Source organism: Periplaneta americana, chromosome 6, assembly GCF_040183065.1.
Source record: "Periplaneta americana isolate PAMFEO1 chromosome 6, P.americana_PAMFEO1_priV1, whole genome shotgun sequence".
NCBI lineage: Eukaryota > Metazoa > Arthropoda > Insecta > Blattodea > Blattidae > Periplaneta > Periplaneta americana.
In genome coordinates this window covers 66,041,349-66,063,051 of record NC_091122.1, presented here as the reverse complement: position 1 = coordinate 66,063,051, position 21,703 = coordinate 66,041,349, and the positions used below count along the sequence as shown (strand labels likewise).

Here is a 21,703-nt window from a genome sequence, read left to right as displayed (position 1 = left end):
TAAAATAATTATATTTTGTGAGGGGGAGGGGAGAGAAGTTATCCCTGGCAGGGATATTAATATGAATTTATGAGAGAGGGATAACTTTCCAACAGGGGGGAATCCCCCCATCCCCCCGTGAATACGAGTTGTTCCCTGAGTTACACGATCGACTATTACTCACAATCGACAACAATGCCATCAAAATTGGTCGTTCCTTACTTATAAGTTCCTCTTTATAAATAATCAAATTCTCTTTCTTTTACGTTCGTTTATGTCAGGCTATTATGTTTACATACAAGTTTACATTTACGCATTGTCCAATAGCTTTACTATTGTTAAAGCAATATTTTCATTAACCTCTCAATATTACTACTGATTAGTGATCACCAGGGAAAGGATTTATATGTAAATACATATTTACTTATAAAGCTAATATAATTTATATTTTGCATTATCTTTATGTTTCACAATGTGTAGGGTTGAAAAATCCTACTTTTATTTTCCATATTTTTCCATATTTTAGAGTTTAGTACATATTTTCGTTAATTTCCATATATTTTCCATATTTCATATAAAACAGTCCATATTATATTAGGTTTAACAATAAAACAAAACAAAATTCCATTAACTTTTAAAAATACATTTCAACAATAGAGATTTAAACACATGTTCAGTAATCCCTTTAACATCAGAGTTATTTGAAAATTAGCAGTCCTATCAACAATGGGAAAGTAAGTTACAAAACTGTATTAATTTAATTTAAAATTTTTAACAGACTTCAGTTGTGCAGCTCAACAGTTAAATGCCAGTCAGAGTACACATAGGTTCAGTTTTGTAAATCATACTATAAAGACGGTAAATATGCCAAAAGTACGTCATTCAGTCAATTTAAAATCAAAACTAACAAGTTACATTTCAGAATTTAAAGAAGATGGTTTATCAACTGACAATAAAATATTATTTTGTAATTTGTGTCAGTGTGCAGTATCATCTACACAAAAGTTCCTGGTGCAACAACACATTACAACTAGTAAACATCAGGCCAACAAACAACTAAATTCCAAGCAGAGACAATTGTTTTTAACACAACCAACAACATCGAATGTAAGATCTGAGTTTAACATCGACCTGTGCCGTTCTCTCATCTCTGCTGATATTCCTCTCTACAAACTAAAGAATAAGGTCTTCAGGGAATTCCTTGAAAAATATACTCAACATACAATCCCGGATGAGTCAACACTTAGGAAGACGTATGCTCCATCCATCTACGATGAGACAATACAGAATATAAGAGATGAAATTAAAGATAGTTCAATTTGGGTTTCCATTGATGAGACTCCCGACAAAGAAGGTAGACTTGTTGGTAATGTAGTTATCGGTTTGTTAAGTGAACAATATTCTGAACGAATTCTTTTACATTGTGATGTTCTAGAAAAGTGCAATAACAAAACTATAGTTAAACTGTTCAACGAAGCTATGGGTATCCTGTGGCCAAAGGGTATTATGTACGATAATGTGTTATTCTTTATTAGCGATGCTGCCCCTTATATGGTCAAAGCTGGACAAGCATTATCTGTTGTATATCCTAAATTGACTCATTTTACTTGTGTGGCGCATGCATTTCATCGTGTGGCAGAAGTGGTCAGAGACAATTTCCCTAAAGTAGATTTGTTGATTTCATCAGTGAAAAAAGTATTTCTCAAAGCTCCCAGTAGAGTTAACGTGTTGAAAGAAATGTACCCTGAAATTCCATTGCCACCAAAGCCAATTTTAACTAGATGGGGTACATGGCTAGAAGCAGTTGAATATTATGCCGAACATATAGACTCTATTAACAATGTTCTCCTTGCATTGGACTCTGAAGATGCAGTCTCAATTGATACTGCGAAAACAGTTACCTGTGACATAAGTGTGAAGAATGACTTAGCTCACATTCAGCATACATTTTCATGCATCATAAAAACGCTCAAAAGTCTCCAAAATAGGCACCTTTCACTATCTGAAAGTTTTGAAATTATAAATAGTACTGTGGAACAACTGAATCGTGGTAGAGGTAAAGTTGCAGATGCAGTAAGAGCTAAGGTGGACACTGTACTTTCAAAAAACCCTGGATATGAAGAACTACAAAAGGTTGTTGCTGTGATGAGTGGTGAATCAACAGTGAAGATTAACTTGGACTTATCCCCAGCAGACATTGTGAAATTGAATTATGTACCAGTTACTTCTTGTGACGTCGAACGCTCTTTTAGTCAGTATAAATCTATCCTCAGAGACAATAGAAGAAGATTCACTTTTCAGCACTTGAAAGAAATGTTTGTAACCTATTGTTATGGTAACAGACAATAAAAATTGTGTTTTGTTGAAACTACATTGGAAGATAAGGTACGTCCATTATATTTTTTGTTTAGTTTGATTAAAATGTACCAATATTTAACGTACATAGTCATTTTTTTATAATTTTAAGTCCATATTTAATTCCATATTTTGGTAAAAATCCATATTTAATTCCATATTTTGGTAAAAATAACTACATATATATTTACATATTTCATATATTTTTAGTCCATATAAATCCGTTCCCTGGTGATCACTAATTTCGGAATACGGTCTCATGTTATTCTTCGAACGTATAATCCTTTATACGGAGTAATTAAGGAGGATTAGTATATATTTTAAGGGATGGTAATTAGTATGAACTATTTTGAATAAAAAAAGTTGATATAAACCCATGTGTCCAATTTTCAACGGGTGTGGAGATACAGCTGTTTGAATGTTACGCATAAGAAGCCTTACAAACGGTATGAAGGAACAAATGACTACGTACTATTGACTAGTGCAAAGGAATATAACGTGTCGCACTTCTGAAATCGGAAGAGTGGATGTAGAAAGAATGATTGTGAAACTGATTAGAAAGAGGGAAAGGAACTGGCTGGATCTCTGGTTGAGAAGAAACTGCCTTCTGAAGGATGCACTGGAAGGAATGGTGAACAGGAGAAGAGTTCGGGGCAGAAGAAGATATCAGATGATAGACGACATTAAGATATGAACCGTTGAGAGTAGAAGTGGTGTAAGTCAAAATTGGGTAATGAGGTTTAAAGTAAAAGTTCTGTAAAATACAGCGCAATGTAGCAATTAATATGTCCTTCGTGCTATTCATCTACTACTAGGGCCTAATAGTTTAAATAAATTGAATATTAATTGCTTCAACGGGGCACATATATGGATCATATGAGACAAAGAGGAAGGCATAAAATATGAAAGACTGGAGAATGCTGGGTTTGCAGTGAAAGACCTACCCTTGGACAGGCCACTATGAATGAATGAATGAAACAAAAACAAGTTCATTTCAAAATTAATAAAAGTAAGTTAAACTTTGTCTTTCGATTTAATTTGTTAGACGACAAAAGAAATCAAGTGCTGGAAACAAGACCACTTTATCCCTGTATTAATGAGCAAACATTGCAACTTGCAACACATTTTGTATTCGTGCCAAAACATTAAAACATACAATTTATTTTGGAATCTATCTCAACTGAAATTGTCGGGCCACAATTTCACGTTTCATGTCGAATTCTAGGACCATCCATCGAAGCACAAGATTTTTACTTTAATAAATGTTCATTTAAATGGGTAGTTGGAAAGAGATAGTTTTTTTTTTTTTTAATTCTAAACAAAGTTCATTCGTATTTGGTATTTCATATCCCTCATAAGATACATTATAAAGAGTCCAAACCCATGATTATTTCATTACGGTATTATTAAATAATTTTTACTTTGCTATTTAACGTAGGAGTTATGTACTTATCTCCTAGTTCCCCGTCTTACGTCTTCATCGTAACTAAGCTGGAGCTCATTGAAATTTAAATGAGAATTAGGGAGTGGTAAAGACTGCTCCGTAAATATTTTTCTCTGCATGGTTTATGAGTCATTAAGGTCGTAAACACAGAACAGGTAAAGCTATTTTAGTGAGCGTGGTAAAAATGGGAGCAAGTCTGATTACGCATGAGGTCGATCTCACTGTAATTGTCAGTGCCAATCTTATTACAATAATCGTAACTGGTCAAGTAGACATGAGATTCTTATTTAACGATCCAAGTGGTTTTATCGTGGTTTTACTCAGTTCCTCAGCCCTAATGTCGAAACAGCACTTTCGAAATCTACGTTACAGTGGCTGCTCCTGCGTATTTCTTAAGAGGAGGAAAGAAGGTAACAGGACAAAATGACACCTTCTTGAAAGAAACAAGCTACCAAGCTAAAAATTAGCCAACATGCATACATGTAAGACCAGGTAGTGTTGGGGTTGGCCTTCCCTCCTGTATAGCAATAATCTGTTCTTGTAAACTGAGTTTCCTAAATTTTCCAAAATATATCATGTTTTCATTTCCATTCATTGTTGAATAATTGCACAAATTAACAATTACAAGGAAATTCACCTCGCAGCATTTTTCGAGCACATTACAGCATCACACGTGTTGGAAGAGACTATAGCTACTAACACGTAATCGGAACCGCGGAAATGGGAATGGGAAATAATCTGAGGAAAGCGAGAACACTGCACCCACCCATGTGATCTGTGTTGCCACATGTACATTTTACAAGTTCAGTATCACATGCTTTTGAAGAATATCAGTTCTTGTAAAGTCATACTACCATTATTGTTCAAAGTTGCCGGTGGTCAATTTTTTATGTTAGAAATAATGTAGTTAGGCCTACTTTAAAATATATTTGTACAAAACTGACAACTTGGCTGTTGCCCTGTCTAGTACACAATGAACGGAAGTGAATTTCAGGGGCCAAAAAGATCTGCGATACTAAAGTAGAACTACTTCCTCTTTGTTTTATATAAACCCGACTTTAACTTTCAAATATCCTTGAAAGTTTCAAACCAGGAATAGCAGCCTATATAAAGTGCAATGAATAATATTTTTGATTCATAATTTTTAAAAAAAGTTTATATGGTGTCTTTCATAGCGTTTCGTTAAAACTGTTTATATTGTGCCTCCTCCTATACTTTTTTTTTTGAAAGATGGGACATGACAGGAGCGTTGCGATCGGAAAAACAACTGAATGTCACATAGCGTGGTAGGCCTATTGCTATGGTAACAACGGTTGAGTTGCCAAACTTACAGTTCCCACAAGGCGAGTGCTTACTAGCTCTCTTGGCGACATTTATTGTGCACATAATGTCAGTGGCGTATACTGATTAAAGGGTTTGGGCTACCACTGACCCTATTATTACACAAAATTTATTTTTAAATCCCTATAATAAAATTCCTTACATATTTATGTTAATTCCAGACGTCTTGATTGGGACGAAAATACGTTGATGACTTCGTCCTTGAAATTACAGTTGGGCCACTTGCAAAGTTTCTGTAGAAATGACTTTTCAATGGACATCAGTGCCAAGCCGGATAAACGTTCTTGTGTATGAGTTGATCTACAGTAGGATTTTATTCTCTTCAACGCAGAAAATGTTCTTTCTACCGATGTTGACGTAACTGGTATTGTCACAATTAATGTTGCCAATTTAAGGACTTCAGGAATAACTTGGTTCAGCTGGTTTTCATATATGGCAGATAATATTTCATGGATAGGTTTGTTCGAAAAATCAAAGACTTCTGCTGAATATATTACACTTAATTCATTTTTCAGAAGTATTTGGTCAAAGTGACTGTTATAGAACTGAAATAATTTGTTTAGTGCCTCATTCGGGAAGTTTTCTCTATAAGCAGAAAATTTTTGAGAATCTAGAAGATGTGTGAACTGAAGCTTTCCATAATCAGAAAATCTGTCAGTAATTTCCATGTGCATACGATCTAGTATGCTGTAGTACAGCTGCCTGTATTTCAATTAATCAACTCCTTTTCTTCGCTTTAATGGTGGTTCCATTGTATTGGCTGAAGAATTTTCATTTTCCATATTACTCCATATGGACGGAAACCCACTACGTCTGAACTCGGATATAGTATTTTTTTTTTTAAATTTGATACCTCTTGCAAGTAGTATCCTATGTCTAGACTTTTTGTCTGAAGAATATTGTAGAGCACATCTGTATGTGCGAACACTCTAGCATAGACTTCAAGAAGAAATATATTCTGAAACTGTGTGAAAAAATTATAATATCCTTGAGCCTGCACAATTACAGCATCATCCCAGTTTTCTTCAGAGTCATTACCAGGGAAAGGATTTATATGTAAATACATATTTACTTATAAAGCTAATATAATTTATATTTTGCATTATCTTTATGTTTCACAATGTGTAGGGTTGAAAAATCCTACTTTTATTTTCCATATTTTTCCATATTTTAGAGTTTAGTACATATTTTCGTTAATTTCCATATATTTTCCATATTTCATATAAAACAGTCCATATTATATTAGGTTTAACAATAAAACAAAACAAAATTCCATTAACTTTTAAAAATACATTTCAACAATAGAGATTTAAACACATGTTCAGTAATCCCTTTAACATCAGAGTTATTTGAAAATTAGCAGTCCTATCAACAATGGGAAAGTAAGTTACAAAACTGTATTAATTTAATTTAAAATTTTTAACAGACTTCAGTTGTGCAGCTCAACAGTTAAATGCCAGTCAGAGTACACATAGGTTCAGTTTTGTAAATCATACTATAAAGACGGTAAATATGCCAAAAGTACGTCATTCAGTCAATTTAAAATCAAAACTAACAAGTTACATTTCAGAATTTAAAGAAGATGGTTTATCAACTGACAATAAAATATTATTTTGTAATTTGTGTCAGTGTGCAGTATCATCTACACAAAAGTTCCTGGTGCAACAACACATTACAACTAGTAAACATCAGGCCAACAAACAACAAAATTCCAAGCAGAGACAATTGTTTTTACCACAACCAACAACATCGAATGTAAGATCTGAGTTTAACATCGACCTGTGCCGTTCTCTCATCTCTGCTGATATTCCTCTCTACAAACTAAAGAATAAGGTCTTCAGGGAATTCCTTGAAAAATATACTCAACATACAATCCCGGATGAGTCAACACTTAGGAAGACATATGCTCCATCCATCTACGATGAGACAATACAGAAGATAAGAGATGAAATTAAAGATAGTTCAATTTGGGTTTCCATTGATGAGACTCCCGACAAAGAAGGTAGACTTGTTGGTAATGTAGTTATCGGTTTGTTAAGTGAACAATATTCTGAACGAATTCTTTTACATTGTGATGTTCTAGAAAAGTGCAATAACAAAACTATAGTTAAACTGTTCAACGAAGCTATGGGTATCCTGTGGCCAAAGGGTATTATGTACGATAATGTGTTATTCTTTATTAGCGATGCTGCCCCTTATATGGTCAAAGCTGGACAAGCATTATCTGTTGTATATCCTAAATTGACTCATTTTACTTGTGTGGCGCATGCATTTCATCGTGTGGCAGAAGTGGTCAGAGACAATTTCCCTAAAGTAGATTTGTTGATTTCATCAGTGAAAAAAGTATTTCTCAAAGCTCCCAGTAGAGTTAACGTGTTGAAAGAAATGTACCCTGAAATTCCATTGCCACCAAAGCCAATTTTAACTAGATGGGGTACATGGCTAGAAGCAGTTGAATATTATGCCGAACATATAGACTCTATTAACAATGTTCTCCTTGCATTGGACTCTGAAGATGCAGTCTCAATTGATACTGCGAAAACAGTTACCTGTGACATAAGTGTGAAGAATGACTTAGCTCACATTCAGCATACATTTTCATGCATCATAAAAACGCTCAAAAGTCTCCAAAATAGGCACCTTTCACTATCTGAAAGTTTTGAAATTATAAATAGTACTGTGGAACAACTGAATCGTGGTAGAGGTAAAGTTGCAGATGCAGTAAGAGCTAAGGTGGACACTGTACTTTCAAAAAACCCTGGATATGAAGAACTACAAAAGGTTGTTGCTGTGATGAGTGGTGAATCAACAGTGAAGATTAACTTGGACTTATCCCCAGCAGACATTGTGAAATTGAATTATGTACCAGTTACTTCTTGTGACGTCGAACGCTCTTTTAGTCAGTATAAATCTATCCTCAGAGACAATAGAAGAAGATTCACTTTTCAGCACTTGAAAGAATTGTTTGTAACCTATTGTTATGGTAACAGACAATAAAAATTGTGTTTTGTTGAAACTACATTGGAAGATAAGGTACGTCCATTATATTTTTTGTTTAGTTTGATTAAAATGTACCAATATTTAAAGTACATAGTCATTTTTTTATAATTTTAAGTCCATATTTAATTCCATATTTTGGTAAAAATCCATATTTAATTCCATATTTTGGTAAAAATAACTACATATATATTTACATATTTCATATATTTTTAGTCCATATAAATCCGTTCCCTGGTCATTACAAATGATATTTTTAAAGAAAGCAGTCAGTTTTTCTCTGTATTCCTTTACTGTATTTACAAGCCGAGATGTAAAATTCAATCTAGTTGGTGCTACTTTTGGGAGTTTCTTGTTCATAAATTCCTTGAGTTTTCTGATCTTTTAGGAGATGATGAGAAAAATGCAACTAAACCCGACAGTGTTTTGAAAAAAAAAAATGCGGCATTCTGGAATGGATGAAGTAGTTTGTTGCAAAACTAAATTGAGAACATGGCTGTAACAATGGACAAATAGTGCTTGAGGATACTTTTCTTGAACTTTTGTTTTCAAGCCATTAATATTTCCCGCCATAACTGAAGCACCATCGTATGCCTGTGCAATTAACTTATTGCCGACATTGTATTCTGCTGTAACACCTTCCACATGCTGAAACAAAGCAGCAGCAGTTTTGTCCGAACTGACATTTGTGAATTCTATAAACCGTTCTTGAACATTGGCAGTACTGTCGACGTATCTTAAAACAGTGGGCAATTGACTCTGATTAGAGCAGTAACTTGTTTCATCAACAACAATGGCCACAAAAGGTTATGGCCACAAAAGGTTTTATGTTCTTTATCATAACCCCACTTACAGCAAATATTAAGTCATTCTGAATTGCGGGAGAAGTATCACGAAATACTGTTGAACTCTCAAGATGATTGGCCAGTAAATGGTCAAATTCACTTAAGGAACTTAAATATTCAATATAATTTCCTATATTGTCTGATTCCACACTCTCGTTATGATCCCGAAAAGCCAATTCTTGTTTTCCTAGAAAGCAGAATGCGTTAATAAGACGCAGTAAAATCTCCATATATATTTTTTTTTTTTTTTCACAAGAGCATTGTGTTGGTTGATGTGTAGAGCTTTTTGCTTATCTAGCTGTAAATCAATTCTTGTCTTTCCAAAGTTTGCAAAGTGCATGCTACTACAAATATGAGCTTTTGATTTGTCGTATTCTAGGACTGCGGTTCGAAGGGAGTTCATATTAGAAAACCCCTCTTTTGACCACACATTAGTTTCGCGGCTAAATAACGAACATGGCCAGCAAAATAGTTTAGACAGTTTAGAACTACCACACAACCAATTCCACTTACTATATGATGTTGAAGTGAAATGGCGTGTGTACTCACGCTGTTTTTCTTTTACGTCCATGGACAAATTTAACTCAGGAGTTGGTCTTTCCATTTTCACAATTTCAACTTTCTCGTTGTTATGTACGACGGTTAAAAGGCACTTTTAATAAACTTTCTATTACACAGTCATTTTCAACACAAACCTCTCCAGAAACTTGTTCTGCCATATTTTTCACAATATCACTTAATTGGGATATTAAAAACGTCATAATTCACAATTAATATAACTCTTAGACACTCGAACAAATCACAGATTTAAAATAATGCACTGCAAGAACACAATCACATTCAGAGCTAGCGTACTAAGCGTATTGTTGCTTCGCGCCTGCGAAGAAACCGATCACGAGAGCGGCAACTCACACGGCCTACACTGCACGATAGAAACAGTAGGGAACGGGGGACGGGCAGTTGTGCGAAGGACAGCGTGAGCGGAACGGTCACAGGCTATAATACCTCACGTAGCAAGCGGTTTCTCCAGCGATGACGCAAAATAAGCCACTGCATAATGTTAGCATTGGTAAGTTTCGTCTTTGATTATCTGTCGATTTTTGTATTGTTTTCTTACCTTCACGTCAATTGTCAATTAATGTTTTAACGTCAGCCAACTTAACAATTGCTAGCTTCCATCAGCTGGCAGCGTGGTAATCCATACTGGCAACATGGCATTGTAGTTCCAAGCTCGGCCTCTAAACTGTCATGTCCCATCTTTCAAAAAAACAAGTATAGATGTGTTATAGTCTGGTTGAATGCAAGATCGTTAGATGGCAGCGGTAGCGAGCTTGCTGCACGATCAGTCGGTTTCTATTTCCCGCCCATGCGCTGATTCAGAGGAGGATCTCCTTCCTCTCCGTTCATTTACTTGCTTTAAAACTGTGCTTCTTTCTCTGGCCGCTAGTGCGCTGTTGTCTGTGTGTGTTAACTGCAGTAAAGGAGGAATGGATTGACTTTCCTCCACACAAACAATCTCGCATCTTTCTCACAGTTTTCTAGCAGCACATGAGCGCGCATCGTTTAAAACTCGATCAACCGAGGTTTTCTTATAGCTGTGAACTTAAATATTATCAAATCTTCCTTGAATTTCAAAGCACATATTTTATTTGGTATTTACTTTCAAAAGAAGAAAAATGTGAGGAGGACGTTCCTCCCTTCCCTCCCCCGAGGAACCGCCACTGCTACGTTATAAAGAAATAATCTGAACAGTTATGCACGATATTAACAATAAAATTCATCATGGGTATTTAAATACGCATGCAAAAATTTTACAATTGACTCAATAGTGTAGGATTACCATACGACCTCTTTTCCCCCCGGACATGTCCTCTTTTTTAAGTAAAAAAAGTGCCCGGACAGATTTTACGAAAAAGGACGACATGTCCTCTTTTTTATTTATGCAAAAAAAATACTTTTGAGAGGAGACTGTACTTCCATATCTTACAATGTGAAATTCCTCAATTTTGAGTGCACTTTTCTCAGAAGTTATAAAAGATACAAACGTAGACAAAATAGGGCCTAGGTAACATACTTTTATGTATACAACTGGTTCAATAAATTTAAAATTCCACTGAACGGTTGGCAATTTTTTTTATCGTTGATAACATTTGAGCATTAAGAATTACTACATTTGTTATTTTTGCTGAAGATAGAAATAATCTAATTTTTTTAACCTACTATGTAAAATGCCATCACATTGATATTGTATATTAATTTCAACTTTCTGGGTACAATATTTTCTGAGAAAAGTGCACCAATGACACAAAAATAAGAAAGTGGAGAAAAATGGTGTCAAAATTTCCATATCTTGCAACGTTAAATTCCTTAATTTTGGGTGCACGTTTCTCAGAAGATACAAATGTGGAAAAAATAGGGCATATGTAACATACTTTAATGTATAGAATCTGCTAAATAAATTTAAAATTACAATGAGGGACTGGCAAAAAATAAAAAAAAAATCATTGATAATATTTTTTGCATTAAAAATTACTTCAATATTTTTGCTGAAGGTAGGGCTAAAAGCTAACAATTAGAAGAAATAAGATCATATCATTTTACACATATTAAACCGGTACCGGTACCGAAAAACGATAAAAACCAAAATTCCATTTTTTGTCTAAATTCGGTGTACAGACTCTCATTAAATGTATTCTCGCTGTATTGCGTAGAGAATATTAAGTATTCTGCGCTTTTGTTGGCAAATACAGTTCAAACAGAGTTACAAAACTTTATTAAAAACTGTTTCACATTTCAACAAAGCTAAAGCATAGTTTCTTAATTGTTATTAGCCTAAATATTCATGTTCATTATATTTTTAATTGTTGTCGGCTGATTACCCTGATAATATGATGTGCATAATTTAGTTTTGTCTTTAAAAAAGATGATTAGAACTTTTGTCGACAGGAAGTGTCATCTTTTTTTTTTTTTATTAGAAATGTCCTCCTTTCCGTTATGAATGTATGGTAACCTTACAATATTAACCGATATACTGTAGGACTACGGCATAAGATTAAAGACCACTGAATACTTCTGATGCAGAGATGCACCCAGAAACATTAATTCAGAGTCGAAAAGACAATCTCCTAATTTTTTTTTATCTAGAAAATGTTATATACTTCTTTTTTTAATTTTACCATATTTATGTTAACAAATACCTGAATGTTATCTGAATTTTATTAAACAATAACATTAATATTTATAACACGTATACATTTGTATACACAGACTTCACAAAAACGCAACATTTTAAATGATATTTCAATCTTACGGTAAATTGTATTTATCGCATCGTAATTCCTATGCAGATAATAAGATTTCCTAATATCCTTTGTCATTTAACTACCTCGATGTACAAAGATAAAGATAAAAGTATTTTGATAATACGAACAATCTTCGAGCCAAAGTAATTTCGAGCGTGTCTTCCATCTATGTATGGTGATTTCTCCTGCACTTATAACTTTTAGAGAATCCGGAGGTTCATTGTCGCAGTCACATAAGCCCGCCATCGGTCCCTATCCTGTCCAAGATTAATCCAGTCTCTACCATCACATCTCATTTCCCACAAGGCCATTTTAACATTACCCTCCCATCTACGCCTCGGCCTCCCCAAAGGTCTTTTTCTCTCCTACCTCTCAACTCAATATGCATTTCTAGATTCATTCATACATACTATATGCCCTGTCCATCTCAAACGTATGAATTCTAAATTTCGGATTTTTTACAGCAGACTAGATGACAAAACTTATCAACCGAATAATAATACGCATTTCCCATAGTTATTCTGCGTTTAATTTCCTCCCCAAGTGTAATTTATATTTGTTAATGTTGCTTCAACATATTTGAATTTTTCAACCTCTCCGAAGGATAAATCTCCAATTTTTATGTTTCTATTTCGTACAATATTCTGGCCATGACACATAATCATATACTTTGTCTTTTCGGGATTTACTTCAAAACCTATCGCTTTACTTGCTTCAAGTAAAATTTCCGTGTTTTCCTTAATAGTTTGTGGATCTTCTCGTAACATATTCACGTCATCTGCATACACAAGAAGCTGGTGTAACCCGTTCAATTCCAAACCCTGTCTGTTATCCTGAACTTTCCTAATGGCATATTCTAGCGCGAAGTTAAAATGTAAAGGTGATAGTCCATCCTCTTGCTTTAGCCCACAGTGAATTGGAAAAGCATCAGACAGAAGTTGGCCTATACGAATTTCACTGAGACACATTTTAATTAATCGAACTAGTTTCTTGGGAATACCAAATTCAATAAGAATATCATATAAAACTTCTCTCTTAACCGAGTCATATCCAAATTCAATAAGAATATCATATAAAACTTCTCTCTTAACAGAGTCGAGAGTCATATGTCTTTTTGAAATCTATGAATAATTGATATACTGTACCCCTATACTCCCATTTTTTTCTCCAATATCTGTCGAATACAAAAAATCTGACAAATAGTAGTAGATCTATTACGCCTAAAACCGCACTGATGATCCCCAATAATTTCATCTATGTATGAAGTTAATCTTCTCAAAAGAACAGTGGACAAAATTTTGTACCACGTCAACAAAAGTGATATTCCTCGAAAGTTACCACAGTTAGTCTTGTCCCCTTTCTTAAAAATAGGTACAATTATGGACTCCTTCTATTGTTCTGGTACATTTTCCTTTTCCCAAATAGCAAGTACAACCTTATAAATTTCGCTAGATAATGCACTTCCACCCTATTGTATTAATTCTGCTGGAATTTGATCGATACCTGGAGACTTGTACTTTTTCAGATTTTCTATCGCAATTTCGACTTCTGAAAGTATGGGTTCGGATATAAATGGCTCAGCAGTTCGAACATTTCTATCTGGCTTATGTGCATTTAGTAGTTGCCCAAAATAGTTTTTACATCTGTTCAGGATCGAATGAGAGTCTGCAAGCAAGCTACATCCTTGATCACGTTTACCCTTCCCTGATATCCGTTCTTAAATTCCTTTATACCCTTATAGCCTATAAATCTCTAATGTTTTTATTCTTACTATTTGTTTCTACCTCATTCAGTTTTTCCTTCAAGTAACCTCTCTTTTTATTCCTAAGTGTACGACTTGCTTCCCGTCTTTCATTGAAATAATTATCTCTCTTCTCCTCAACTGGATCCTGTAAGAATTTCAATTTTGCCTGTTTCCTTCTTTCTACTGCAATGCAACAATCTTCATCAAACCACGGTTTTTTTACTCAGTTTCATAATAACCTATGCTCTGCTCAGCTGCAATTTTGATACTATCTCTGATATTTTCCCACACGCTATTAACATCTAATTCTTTCTCAACTTGTCGGAACTTTCTAAAGTGGCAAATCTATTCGAAATTTCGACCTAATAATTTTGCTTAGCTTCCTCTTCCTTTAATTTCAAAATATTGAATTTAGTAATATTAACTTGTTGCTCTACTCGCTTGGCTACTGATAGTCTTTCTCTTAATTCTCCAATTACCAAATAATGGTCAGAATTACAGTCTGCCCCCTGAAAGTTCGAATAATTATGTACTATGCTAGTACAGGTATGTCTCCGTTTATCTATCAAGATGTGATCTATTCGGTTGTGTGTCAATCCATCAGGAGAAGTCCAAGTATATTTATGTATATCTTTATGGGGGAATGTTGTACTTTTGACAATTAAATTTTTTGATGTCGCAGAGTTGATTAACCTAACTCCATTGTCATTACCAGTTACGTGTAGGCTCTCTTTTCCAATAATAGTTGGTTTAATAATATCCTTCCGTCCTACTTTAGCGTTGAAATCCCCCAATAAAATTTTCATGTGATATCTACATAACTGATCAAAAGTATGTTTCAATTCCTCATAGAAACTATCCTTTATATGGTCGTTTATCTCTTATGTAGAGGCGTGAGCATTTATAACTATGATATCGCACAATCTACCCTTAAGTACTAAATATGAAAACTTGTCACTGATAAATTCGACCTCTTTTACTGCTGATTTTATTCTTTTATGAACAAAGAACCCTGTTCTTAATTGATGATTGTTTCCTTCCCCATAATACAACACGTAATCTCCTATTTGTGATATGCCATTCCCATCTAACCTAACCTCTTGTACTCCCACGAAGTCTATTCTATATCTAGCTAGTTCTTTTGCTACTAATGTTACCCCTCCTGTTCTATAAAGACTAGTTACGTTCCAAGTACCAAATCTCGTAACCTTATTCCTTTGCTGTGGTCGTGCCAGAGAATCAGTCCCATTCCGAGGCTTATTGCATGGATTCGTAACAAGCTGTTTTTTTTTTTTTTGCGGTGATGGGTTGTTAGCCCTTCGCCCAACCCCCAAGCTGGAGGACCACCCCTTATCGGCTGTCCACGACTGCTTATTCAATATATTCGCAGCTACCCTCCATATCTGGAGGCCGTCTCCTCTATCCGCAACCTGAGGACGCGCCATGTCGTGGTGATAGGGACCCACAATACATGGACACAAAATATTATGTAGAGAAAATTTGTCTGCATTTCTCTCTCCATTTTTAACAACAATTTGAACTTAGATTGTAAAATTTTTAGTTATAAATCTTCTTTGTAATGCAAAAAAATAAAAAAGCATATTTTACTATTCGACTGTAAGATAAAGTGTACCCACTCAATAAATATAAGAATGCGAAGTTTCATGCAATTATCTCAAATGTTGTTGCTTAATCAAGTGTCCGAAGATACAGTAGGTCTGGACCCCGCAAATGATACCAATAAGGCATCACTCGTGAGGCAACTCGATATTGAGGTAAAGTGTCCAGTTCCTTTCCTCCTCCATAGCATACATCGCTAACTAAATGCATATTACACTAATCAGACTTCAGATGTATACAAACAAATGTTCTTCCGCCGACACATAACGTGAAGTGAGATACTGTATAATGCCTGATAAAGATTTACATACAGTATATTCAGCCACAACCTCAATCAGAGGTATATCTCAAATGGTCCTTCAGAAAAAAGAAACTATGTATTGAAAAAATGTAAGTTACGGGAAAATAAGATGAAGGCAAGGACTGCTCTGAAAGGGGGCGTGGCAGTGCGCAGTAAACCTACTGAGTATTTACTTTCAAAGGACACTTACTGACCGAATTCGGCCGTCAAATTTTGAGGTAAGATTCTAGTGCTGTAAGTTACTAGTAAATGAGGCAAAAAAAAAACCGTACGATTTTTTTCATCATTTTTATATACATCTACCCTTAAAACACGATCTCAAGCACTAGGGCCTACACGTTTTTTCTTGTGGTAAAAAGTTATGTTTCTATTTATCAAGTACAGATTTTCTTTTCTTTAAAACTACTTTATTTGCTAACGAACAGTGCCAAAATTTACATGGTCATGTCTTCATATCATCTCGAATCTGAATTTTTAAAAAAGCCTGAAAATTCGGGGGGGGGGGGGGAACTGGAATCGACCCATGTCTTTCACCATGTCAAAAGAAGTGCTTATACAAATTTTGACCATTCGAGAGCAATTAGGACGGCTGTAAAAAAAAATAAGTTCGCCAGGGGCCGTTAACAGAAAGAAAACAATTTCATTGGACAAATTTATTGAAACAGACATAACAATTGTTGAGATATTTTTCAACATATTACGCACTGGAACCGAGACATTTGTCATATCATGGGCTCGACAGAGAGGTGCAGACGGCTGTCAAACGCTGGTTCCGATCCGAAGCGGTTGACTTCTACGACACAAGGATACAAAAATTGATCCCATGGTATGACAAATGTCTCAATTCCAGTGGGGGATATGTTGATAAATAGCGCAACAATTGCTGTGCCTGTTTCCATAAATCTTTCCATGAAATTGTTTTTTTCTGTAAACGGCCCCAGAAAAAATCACTTTCTGGACGGCCTCGTAATTGCGGTCGAGTGGCCAAAATTTGTATAAACATTTCTTTCGACATTATTAACATTGTGGAAGAAAAAAAATTTTACTTTTTTATCTGCCCCCACCAGAATGTTTGCTTGTAAGCTAAAAACAAACAAGTAGCAATTTTATGGTAGGTATACATAAAGTACATTAAATGATAGAAAACTTTCTTGGATACTGCTAGCCTCACAGTGTTAAGAATTCCATTTCTGAAGTGTCAAAATATACAGAATGAATCGTGAGTAATGCCATTAATTTCAGGGGGTCATTCTTTAAGATATTTCAGACAAAAAAACTTAATCCAATTTTGCTTCCTTTTGGAGATAAAAACTGTTTTATATGAAAAATTTCATAGCGTGTTTTCGGAAAGCCATTGATTTAGCTAATTCCCAATATGTTCAGTCATTTTAAGAGAGCAGTGTATTATGATAATAAATGATTGAAAGAATTTTAGTTGTGTCCTTTAAATGTGCAGAAATTTGATACGAATAAATGTAACTTTCGTTCTGCAAAGGAATTTTACAATGTTACATTTGTTCGGATCAATGTTTGCACATTTAAAGGACAAAACTAAAATTCTTTTAATCTGCACATTTAAAGAACAAAACTAAAATTCTTTCAATCACTGTCATAATACTCTGTTCTTTTAAATCGACTGAGCATATTGGGAATTAAATCAATGGCTTTCCCAAAACACGCTAAGAAATACGGGCAAAACTGCATTAATTTTTTATCGAAATATCTCAAAGAATAACCCCGTGAAATTAATGACATTACTTACGGTTCACTCTGTATAATGAGTTATTCATTAGTGTAACATACGAGTAGGCCTATACTACTGGCTGAGAGAACCAAACACATAAAAGAGCATGAGGAAAAGATATGATATAAAACGAGATTATGGCGACGATTAGCAGACTAATTTTGACATGAGCAAGAAATTACAGCTAAATTTTGCCTGGAGCCCCTCTTATTCAACAACGAGGTTGTTTTATGTTCAACTACGACACGAATGTACTAGCTTTAAGTACCTATTTTTCTTCCGAAGGAGGTCCAAAGATTTTGATCTTCTCCTAGCACTAACCTAAAATGACACAGTAAAGAGATTTGGCTCTGCTAGTTTTTTTTTTTTTTTTTTTTTTTGTGTTCCATTAACGACACACTCAAATTGATTCTGTAAATGGAATAAACTTTTAGGGCCGTATTCATAGACTTTTTAGCGCGGGCTTCTGGTTGATGATCAGCGTTTTTCGTATTCATAAACCAGTGTTAGCGATAGGATATGATTTGAATTCTGTATTAGTAACCAGTGGATAGCCGGGGCTAGCTTAGTACGTTCGTAGCGCGTGCTGCGAATTGTCTATGAATAGCACCCTTTGTGACATCCGAATAGTAGGCACCTCAAGGACGTCAAAGTCTCAAGTATGTTACCGTGGCATTCTGCTGTAACGAAATCTACTGCCCTCGGCCGGATTTGAACGCGCGGACTTTGGATCTATAGGCAAGCATAGTAACCAGTCCGCTGCAAAGGTCGATTAATGTTTAGTTGGCAATATGGGCCTACGGATTTTGTTATATGTAGATGCCAAAGAAATTGTGGTGCGTTGATGTCGAACTTGATTTTGTTTTCTATTGTCGTCTGACAACCTGGATTGTTGTTATTGTTGATTAGAACTGAAGAGAATAAAACTACAGAGACTATTGTTGATTACATGTTATTTCTGGTAGTAACACAAACCCACATGAAATAATCATAAGCGGAGTTATGGGGGGAAAGGGGGGGGCAAACTTGTCTGAACTCTTTTACTTTATTAAAGTTAGTAAATATTGAATTCAAAAGATCTCTTTTGCTTTTGTTTATGATTAAGTTTCTTTGCTTAAATTGACGAATTAAAGTCTTCAAATCATGTGTCTGGACTATAACATTTATTTTAAATGTTTGAATGTATAAGATTTTCTATACCTCATTTGAGGAATGGAAGCATTAATGTTTTTTTTTTTTTTGTAACAGCCTGTACTCATGTGTTAGAAGTCTGCAGTGTTCAGGCCGCCACTTTGAGAAATATGAATAACATACTGCACAACAATGCAGAAAAAAGAAAAGTGATCCCGGTATAATGTGTAAACTTAAAGACGAGATTAAATAAAATAATTAGAGATTAAATTTCATATATCTTCAGGAGAGCTTAATATAAAAAAGTTTCTGTTAACACTGTTACGTAGGTTTATTGACGTATGAGTGTTTCTGTACGAGAAAGAAAAAGAGAGGGATTGTTTTAAATTATATCCTATTATAATTTGTAGTATACCTACAGTTCAAGCCCTATACAATTCGGTCCGAAACATCGCAGATATGGATGTAACTCTGTAAGAAACATGCCCCCCAAAATACCTTTATTAAATTATCATATTTCGATATACTGTACCACGGTCAAGCTATAACGGAGGGAGGAGGTAAATGATGTCACCTCATAACCCCATTATATGGGGATTCTATGGTTTTGCTTTGCCCCCCCCCCCAAGGAAATGGTTCTCTCTCCGCCTATGGAAAGAATGTTATTATAGTTATGTATTATAAACCTATTCTTTAAAAATTGAATAAAATAGGATAATAACAGCCGAAGTTTGGATTTACATTATTTATGGTTTTGATACTACGTCAATGCGTATTACTGTCTAGTCAACAGTGGAGTACATTTTTAATATTTAATTGAGTAAATTAATTAAATTTTGGAAATTATCCAACATTAACTTGTTTTCATCCTACAACCAATTGAGCGTTTTGGATATTCTTCCAGAGTCCAGCCCTTTGGACGAACTTTTTCTCCTGTAAAATTTATTATCTCTATGTAAATGTTTATATTTAGTTTTTATATAACTTATGTGTAATTGCAACGGTGAAAATATTGTTAATCAAATCATTTTTTTTTTCATAAGTGTATATTATTTTTGGGAGTGTTTTTGTATACGCAAACGCATCATTAATTTTGTTATAACTTTTATATCACCTTTATAAAGGTAAACACGCTTTGAAATATTTAAGTGGGAAAATCGTCGTATCTCGGTTACTGACAAATTTTATGTACATTTTCACTTTATATGAGGCATTGTTGTGTATTAATACAATTTGTGTAACCATTTGTTTGTAAGATTAAAAAAAAAAAAAAAAAACTCGAGCGGGATTTAATTGACCACTGACAATACAATAATCCAGGTTGCCAAGCGACGACAGAAAATAAAAGATATGAGAACAAATGACTGAGATGTATAAACAATATTATTGTACTCTTTCAAATTTAATTACCATAAAGAGTGCCATTTCAAATTTCAAAGTTGGGTGGGGGTGAGGGGGTGAAACCTAACAAGCAATTAGCACTGGTTTTAAACTCCCCCCCCCCCATCAAAAAAATTAAACTGACGTGTTTTTTTTTAATTTAATTTAAATAAGTAGTTATTTCAATTAGGAAGTTCTGAAATGAAAGCCCGGTAACAAGCAAATACAGAAAAATTAATATCCGTTTGGAATTACTCCAGTCAGAAAAGCAAGAGTTTCCTTAGACCGAATTGTGAACTCTCCCTTTTCCAAAGGTTTTGCTAAACATCACCAGTTTGTTATTTCCTGAACTCTATTTCATAAATTAAGTCGTCAAATTATACAGTTTGATCTACAAACTTTATCAGTAAGTCACAATGAAGTGTTATCATGCTCATGCGCAGTTATTTGAAAGCACATGTGCGCTTCGGTATGAAGTTTTTGCGCGAGGATTTGAATTAATTGTTAGCACGGGGAGAAACATACATGTGACATTTCTAGAACATAGAAGGCGGCAGAATTGGCAACAAACACCTATGGAAATTAATTGCAATAATTAGTATAACATTTCCAAAATCATTTACTATTAATACTGCTGTTGTAAAAACATTTAAGCACTCACAAGTGACATTTCCTATATAAATAGCAAATACATAATCACGAAAATCCCCTGACATAACCTAGCAAACTAACAAGAAAAATACAAAAGATTAGAACCATGCAGCGTCAGTAATGTACTTCTCTTTAAATACAGTTATTTTGTGTTTACACATACAGCATTTCATACACGCAACACGTACACTGATCATTTAAATAAGTAAATAATTCAATACATAAACGGCTTTACGGCTTTTAACTTCTCACTTTTAGCTTCTAGAGCAGGCTGTTGAAAAGGGATTCATATTCAAAGCAACATTCTAAAACGTCTTAAGCGATTGCTCGGCTTACTACAGCTGGTTATTCAGGCATTCAGCACGTAAAACATGCCTCTCTTTCCAAAACAAGAAAACAAAACTATAAGAATTTAATGTTCTGTACATACCTTGCCGGTACTACGCCTAATGCAGATTCCTCAAGCACTGCAATCTGGACAGGCACATCCTACGTAAACCAGAGCACTAAGTCCTTGTAACAACGCATTCATACAATACAGAAATCAAGATTGGACAAACCAAAACTAAATCACCTTGCCGAAGCCATGATACCTCACTCGCCTTCTGTATCAATTTTAGGAATGTCTTAAAGATTAGGTCTGCTATTGGTCAAGACGAAAATGGAATTGCCGTTTTATTGGTCCAAAATAAGGTGGGCGGGATGCAGTATACAGCGCATTCTGCTGCCAAACAATACAACTTACAATCACCAGCTTCGGTGACTCAATTGAACCGAATGATCACAAAATTGACGTGAGACGATCAGAAATGTTTACAGTTCACTGGCTATTGACAGCTCAAATAACTTTTTATCGAAATTACGTTATG

General features: G+C 34.7%; 1 protein-coding gene across 1 annotated transcript in view; it reads right to left on the bottom strand.

Annotated features, from left to right (window-relative positions):
* The window catches only part of LOC138701404 (interference hedgehog-like), a 408,867-nt gene extending 387,439 nt beyond the window's left edge, over positions 1–21,428 (bottom strand). Inside the window, exon 1 of the mRNA XM_069828262.1 lies at positions 21,265–21,428. The gene's annotated coding sequence lies outside the window, so the exon portion shown is untranslated. The remainder of the gene's footprint in view (positions 1–21,264) is intronic.
* Between the last annotated feature and the right edge of the window lie 275 nt (positions 21,429–21,703).